The following is an 8,323-nucleotide window of genomic DNA, read 5'->3' as shown; positions in this document are numbered from 1 at the left end:
AAATCCCTGAAATTAAAGTCACAAAAATCACTCTGGAGTTTCCTTCTGAATACGGCCGATCCACGGTGAAGTCTGAGGTGCAGGATAGCGACTGTGGGTTAAACTCACGAGTATTTCCTCACTGCTGGATCAGATTGTGAAGTCTAATATAACTTTCCACTGCCTGCAGAAGTTTCTCTCATAAATGTGTGACTATAATCTCAGAGAATATTCAGGTTCTTCACTTGTAGATTAATCTTGGAAATTATTTTCTGTCTGGGATTATTCCCCCTCTGCGCTGGTTACAGTGGAGCTCGTGTGCAGCTGGACTTTTACATCTTCATCACGTTACACATAAAAGAAGAGCCCATAAAACACAGAATAGAGATTTGAACTACAATCAGAACCCTGAAGATAATCAGGCTACAGATTTACTCCATGCGACGCCAACAAGCCTCCCTGGCTCTGTCGGCCGCCACGATATTAGATTTAGAGTTAACTTGTCTTTACAGTCATACTTTCCCGTCACTGCCAACGTGCGTTCCTCTGGAGAAATACGGAGCACGCGCCGCTGTGAAAAACTCTGCCTGCGCGGCCGAACACGCCGCTTTTATGCGAACGTGCACCAACTCCAAATAAGTTAACGCCGACTCAGCTAACCAACGTCTGATCCACCGCCGCAGTTTAACTCCAGCGTAGCGGTCAGAGTTTGTTACCCTCAGTTAACTCTGAGGAGGTTGAACTCCCTTCGCGCTGCAGGTCACTGGACCCAGTGAGCTCAGACAGGAAGCAAACGTTAACAAAGCCGTTTGTAAATCCATCAGCTTCTCTGCAGCTCTGAGCTGTTTTCAGTCTCATGAAGGTCGCAGACTTTTTATTTTCCACATGGTGCAGATCTGAGTGATGAGCGGACTCATTTCACCAGCACATGTATGACTGTAGGAAAGTACGGGGCCCTAAGTCATGTGATGTTAATAACATGGGTAAGGCCATGAAATGTCACAGACTGGTCAGGTTTAGGCAACAGAACTTCCCGCTTTGGGTTGAAATAAGTACATAACGTAGGTCACGTGACTTAACTCACATGACAGAAGAACCTTGCAGCTTCTCCTTCTGCTGTGGACGCTGTTAAAGAAATGTCAACCAGGAACCGAGCTGTGAATCTGCAGCGAGGACGAGGAGGATGAAGGTTTCCCTTTGTGCAGAGGACGACGACAGCTGATGAATGACAACATGAAGGTGTGTTCCCAGCATGCAGCAGGGGGGGCGGAAGGATGCCGTATGGGGTCGGCTCCGGAGGGAAAATGGGCTCCGCAGGCGCCGCTCAGATTTAAACACAGTGAATACAGCACTGCAAGGCATCATGGGAGGACAGAGAGAGCGCGAGCAGACGGGGGGCCTGTTTATGTATTCATTGAAGACTGAAGTGATTTTCTCTGACCTGACAACATGACTCCGCCCACGCCGTCCTGAGGTGAGGCATGATGGGAGCTGCAGGTCTGAGCTGTCCTGCGATGTTCAAACACAGAGACAGAAAACAGAGGTGACGGAGAACGCCGACTGTCCCGTGGCGCCTATCTTTGATCGGGGAGTCCAGAACCCGTTTTACTGAAGAGTGAATCATTTCTTTCCTTCTTCTGAAACTAAACATAAACAACATGCTGTTCTTCCTTTAACAACACGAAATAAAGCAGCTCTGGGTCCACAGACGTCCCGCAGACTCCAGCGGCTCCGGCCTCAGAACAAATCTGTTCTCTCCTCGACAACAGAAACAGGAGGCAGGACACCATAAACCCCAGGACGCGCTCGCTTCCGCAGCCCGTCCCCGCTGAGCACCAAAATCTAGACTGAGGGGCCGGGGTCCAGCAGAGGGGGGCGGCGGGGAACGGGAAGGGAACGGGTGGTTTGACGAGTCTGACAGAACTCTACCTCAGATGGAGGAAGGATACATGAAGTGAACAGGGTCAGACACATTTTACTAAAACTGTAAGGAGAAGCTGACGTCAGCGGGAACTAAATGAAATAGACTTTTAATCCACCAAATAAGAAGCTAAACACGCAGGAGGAACGCGGCAGCTCTGAAACGCTTCACCCGGCCTCGAAGCTCACTAAAGGAAGCGCTCGACGCCACGCTGGAGCTCTGAGCAACGAGTAGAAAAACTGTCATTACCGAGGGCAGATTTACCGCGCAGAAATCAGCAGCGTCCGTTTAAAGCTGCTCCTGGGACGGTAAACGCCTCTCCAGGGGCATCATGGGTAAAGCCTCCTGCTGCAGTAATCAGCTGAGAGAAGAAGAAGAGGAGCCGGACAGGAGCCGTGTGTTGGTCTGATATTCATGCGATCACAGGAGCTCCTTTGGTATTCATGAAAAATGCTAAAACGAGCAGCTGAGAGATGTTTGGAGCCGAGAGTCACTCCTGCTGCTCAGAAACAGGTCCATCAGAACCGGCGCAGATACTGAGGGTCATTAAATCCCCTCTTTAGACTCCCGTTTGATCTCAGAGTCGTCGGCGTTTGGAAAGTGACTTTCAGCATGTGGAGTAGTTCATCATGTCTGCCTAAAATAATGTTCTGCTCAGACTTTAAATCCTCTTTGTGCCACAGAAGTATCATCACAGCAAAGTGACCCCGTCGGCACTCGGCTGTGTTCTGGGACCGGAGGCCCACAGGTGAGCCGGCTCTGCCCAGGTTCGGGGTCAGAATCAGATCTACATGGGTCAGCTTCAGGCCGCTGGTACCGCTGAACTCAGACCAGCGTGCTACCACATCTACATTTACTGTGATGTGGATCCGTCGTCTCCGTCGGTTCTTTTCTGTTTTAGTAAAGTATCGGACCAGACGATATTAAATCTAGTGACGGGACAGAGCTACACTTTCTCTCCTGTGCTAAATATAAACTTTACCAGAAAAACATTTCCCAAGTAGTCCCAGAAACTCCCCGACTCACTGGGAGAACATTTATCTCCTCACGCCACCAACTGAGAACAACCAGCAGAAACAGACTGATGCAGAGAATAAATCAGTGATTGGATGAAATGATTAATAAATCATTATTATTGTTTGTTATTTTAATAATTGTTCCTTGGCAGGAGAATATTGTCAATGTGTCAAAAAGCAAAACAAAGTTTGTTACACTTACTTTTTTTTTTTTTTTTTTTATTTGATTGTTCATATGTGATTTTCTGCTTTGGCAACATTGTTTACCTAAACATTCATACCAATAAAGCTTATTGAATTGATGGGCCAATTAATCGGGCCGATATCTGGCTGATACCTGCACCTCCAGGTCGATATTCATCCTAACTGACAGCAGCTCTGAAATCTGCAGCAGACCCAAAGAACGGTTCTGTTTCATTCATTAATAAAACATCTGCAACAAATGCAGACGTAAAAACAAAGAAGAGTCATGTATGTAAGTGTATTCCATTATGCCACGGAGAGTACATCACTTGACCCCGGTGGTCCAGTGGATAGCACGGCGACCTCACAGCAAGGCGACCCGGCCTTCCTGTGTGGAGTTTGCATGTTCTCCCCGTGTCTGCACGGGTTCCTCCGGGTGCTCCGGTTTCCCCCACCACCAAAAACATGGTAGGTTCTCCAGTCAGTGGCATTGACCCGGACCCTGGCTCAGATCTGGCGCTGGTCCCCGGGCGCTGGTCCCCGGGCGCCACACAGTAGGTGAAATGCAGAGGATGAATTCCACTACATGCTTTTACTAAACCCAGGTTCCTGTTACTGTCAGTGCTCCTGATGGCGATTGGACAAACACGACAGACGTCACTTCACAGCAAACACACCAACAGGAACCAGCTTTTCACGGCAGGCGGAGGACAAACCAACAGGTTCAGGCTTTGTTAGGAGGACAGACAGCAGGAGACATCATCACACCCCAGCGTGGGGAAATAAAGGATGACCAGGCGGCAGAACCAAAACCTCGTGGAGGTCCTAAACGTTACAGGCCGGTTTGTTCCTGAACCAGCGGAGGAACATAAAGGGGGTCCTGAAGGTGGTGAGACCGGTAAAGGTCACCACAAGAGTTGGACCGACCAACGGCATCACTGCCGAGAGACACCCAGCAGCACTTCAGTCAAAAAGTCGACGCTACTTTGATGATGGATTATTCTCTTTGAGTTATTATTCAAGAAACATTCTTAAACATGAACACTTCCTGGTTTCTTTCCTCCTCTGTGACGGTGAACTGAAAATATTTGGGAAACACTGATCGATATTTTACAAGGTGAACTTCAATAAGATGAGCTGCAGTTTATAGAAACTAAACAACTAATCGATCCATCAAGAAAATAACAGGTTAACGGACAGAGACGATAACGGTTAGCTGCAGCCCCTCGGTGAAACAGCTGACCTGTGGTTCTGTGTTCAGCTCCTGCCGTCACGTCGCCATGATCGCTGCTGACTCGGCGTCCTGCAGTTTAACAGGAGGTAATGAGCCTGCACACCAGGTCATTACACTGCTGAGAGAGAACTACAGCTCCCAGCATGCCTCAGGGCTCTGAGCAGGTACACAGGCCCTGAGAGGGAAGAAGAGCAGAGAGAGAGAGACAGACGCAGGAAAGATCCCTGAACTCTCGTCACCTCCTTTCCTGTCATAGCTCATCGCCACAGCAGCCAGGGAAGACGTCGCCGTGGCAACATCCTCCAAGGAGCCCTGAGCTGGTTCGAGGTGAAGGTTAGAGTCTGCGAGGGGACGAAGGAAGGAAGGAAGGAGGGAGGGAGGACAGCTGCTTTCCTCATGAACACCTGTCTGTCCAGGAAGTAGACACGTCCCCCTCTGAATATTCATCGTCATCATCATTTCTCCCTGGACACCAAGTCTGACAACTGAACTTTAAATACCTGAAAGGACGAGTCAGAGTCAGGTGAGTTAGCGAGGATTATTAACGACCACAGACTCGTTTACCGCCGGTCCTTCAGCGTCTTTACTGGTAACAACGAGTCTTTAAACGAGGATCATCAAAGTGCAGCACTGCGTCTGAAGAGACGGCGCTAGCAAAGTAAAAAAGTACCGGTGGTTCACTCCCACCCCAATACAGGAGGATGCTGAAATCATTTTCCAGGACACTTTATTTGTTCTTTCATTGAGTTTTCCAGGTTTTCCAGGTCACGTAGGAACCCTGCATGTGGGCTGAACCACCGGCTTTAATTTAAAGCCGTCCTGTCACAAACTTGTCTCCAGGTACTTCAAGGAGGATGTTCAGAGACAGAAGGGACGAGGAGGAAAGGAAACAAGGACACAAAAGGAGAGCGTAAGAAGCAAAGGAAGCAAGGAGAAGGGTGGAGAGGAAACAAAGAAAAGAAGGACAATATGGAGGAGAAGAAAGAAGTGTGACGAACGCTGCAGAAGGTTTTTATTTATGGAAAACACACATCAATTATTACTGGCTGCTGCGAGACAGCCTGCAGACCATCAGCCAATCCCAGAGCTCCCACACTGTGAGCCAATCAGAGAGCAGGGATCACAGTAACCTGGGGGCCAAACATGTCTCATCCTGTTTCCTTTCCTTCCCTTCCCCTTGCTTCCTCGCATCCTTTCCCACAGTGTCTCCACTCCTCTTTCTTCCAGCTCATCAGAACAACGTTAGCTAAACGATCATGTTTCTCAGTTTCACTTGTACTAATCTACGGGGCCAAATCTACTGGGTCTAATCTACGGGGCCAAATCTACTGGGTCTAATCTACGGGGCCAAATCTACTGGGTCTAATCTACGGGGCCAAATCTACTGGGTCTAATCTACGAGGCCAAATCTACTGGGTCTAATCTACGGGGCCAAATCTACTGGGTCTAATCTACGGGGCCTTAATCTACGGGGTCTTAATCTACGGGGTCTTAATCTACGGGGCCAAATCTACTGGGTCTAATCTACGGAGCCAAATCTACTGGGTCTAAATCTACGGGGCCAAATCTACGGGGCCAAATCTACGAGGTCTAATCTACGAGGTCTAATCTACGGGGCCTAATCTATGGGGTCTTAATCTACGGGGTCTAATCTACGGGCCCCTGCATTTGGCCTTCAGGGACAAACTAAGTGTTCTGAAACTAAAATTGACCCTTCGCTAAGCCACGCCCCGAATACTCAGCTGGCCAATCACAGCACAGTATAGTATTGTCTCTAACTGAGGTCCACAGCTGCGCTCCATTGACTCTGATGCAAAATGAGTAGTTTTCCAGCTTTTTCTGCTGTATTTTCCTAAGATCTGGTCGAACGCTGTTCCAGCAGATACATGTCGGCTGTGTATCGTTCCTAATGTGATGTTAGTTAGCTAACGCTGGCTAACTTCCTACTGAATGTAACGTAATAAAGTCCTGCTGTTCTGCTCTTTAATGATTGTCATAATGAATAGAGGCCAACACGAACACTGTTGATCCTTCATATCGTTGTCTTTTCTCTCAGTCGTCGGGGATGCGGTGGTTCACTGGTACTGTGTGATCGACAGGCTTTAGCTTCTATCTTTCTTTTTTTTCCACATCAGTCTAAATAAAACCTTCAAATGTTTAATGCAACTGCAAAACTGTCTGCTTCTTTCTGAGATCGCTATTCCCAACAAATCTGACAATATTTCTCCAGGGAGTGCAGTAATAGACAGTGGCAGCGCCAACAGTTTGTCGGACTTAGCAACAGTAACTAAGAGGGGCGTGGCTTAGCGAAGGGTCAAAACACATTAAATCATTACTTCAGAAAAAGTGACTTTACACTTTCTATAGAAATTATAAACTGTCCTCAAACCTAAACGCCAAAATAAGCCGTTCATCGCTGCCGAACCGGTCTAGAGACAGCTGACCGAACCCAACACAAGTCACGTGACATTAAACACGTGGTTAAGGTTGTGAGACAGTCTCAGTTTGGTGAGGTTTAGGAAAACATCGTGGTTTGGGTTAAAGTAAGTACATCACGTGACGGAAGTCAGAAACGCTATTTAAGTTGAAAATAAGTCAGCATTTACTTGGTTTCAGACGGGACTCAAACGCGTTCGCCCACACAAAAGTCCGGGTTTGAGCCGAGCTGCCGTTTTTCTGGAGAGGACAGTCTCCTGAACTGGAGGACAAACATCATCAGCTGGCGAAGAAGCAGCTCCGTGTGGCTAAAAACTAGTGCCAGCGAGCTCCGTTAGAAAACCGCCTGCGGTGGTCGGATGCCAGTATATATAAGTGCTAGCAGAGTAGCTCACTGCTAGCTCTGTCGCTCACCTGACCGCACCGCGAATGACTGACGACACGGTCCCTAAACCCGGACTGTCCTTGATCAGCTGAGCTGCAGGAAGGAAGCTGAAGAAAACGGGGAATAAATCCTGAAAGATAAGCAGCCTGCTGCTTTAAACACCTGCAGACGTGTGTGAGAGTCAGCCTCCGTCATGTGAACCTCGCTAAGACGTCGCAGTAATCAGAGCGTGAAAAACTGCGTTCTTCTTTTCTTCTGCCGCCATGTTTATCCTCGCCGCTCGACAGCATTATGAGGCTTTTATTATGCATTTTTTATGAATGAGTAAACAGATGGAGAGACAAAAATCAAAAGCTCTGTCGTCCAATCAGAACAGAGCCAACAAGAAGGCAACCAGAAAGAGGAAAAGATCCGGAACTAAAGAGAGTTCCTGCACGAAGACAGACAGCATGAAAACAAACCGGAACTCTGCTGGTCCTGTTTGGTTCTGGTTTTAGAGGACGTTTGGGTTTAGAACCAAGACTTTCAAACAAACCGTGTGTTAGGGTACATTTAAAAAGAGATCGATTTCAACACGTGCTGTTGAGCCGAGATAAAACCAGGACAGTTTCTGTATCCTTAGACCCGACACACTCAGGTCCACGTGGAGTTTGTGTCCGTGTGGCGTCGCAGACTGTTCCCACCAAATCAAACGTCCTGACCAAATCAAATGTCCTTACTAACTCCAACGTCCTGACCAAATCAAACTCCAACGTCCTTACTAACTCCAACTCCAACGTCCTGACCAACTCCAACGTCCTGACCAAATCCAACTCCAACGTCCTTACTAACTCCAACTCCAACGTCCTGACCAACTCCAACGTCCCGACCAAATCAAATGTCCTTACTAACGCCAACGTCCTGACCAAATCCAACTCCAACGTCCTTACTAACTCCAACTCCAACGTCCTGACCAACTCCAACGTCCTGACCAAATCCAACTCCAACGTCCTGACCAAATCAAATGTCCTTACTAACTCCAACGTCCCGACCAAATCCAACTCCAACGTCCTTACTAACTCCAACTCCAACGTCCTGACCAACTCCAACGTCCTGACCAAATCCAACTCCAACGTCCTTACTAACTCCAACTCCAACGTCCTGACCAACTCCAACGTCCCGACCAAATC

The sequence above is a fragment of the Micropterus dolomieu genome, linkage group LG19, assembly GCF_021292245.1.
Source record: "Micropterus dolomieu isolate WLL.071019.BEF.003 ecotype Adirondacks linkage group LG19, ASM2129224v1, whole genome shotgun sequence".
In the NCBI taxonomy this organism is placed as follows: domain Eukaryota; kingdom Metazoa; phylum Chordata; class Actinopteri; order Centrarchiformes; family Centrarchidae; genus Micropterus; species Micropterus dolomieu.
Note: the sequence above shows the minus strand (reverse complement) of the source record.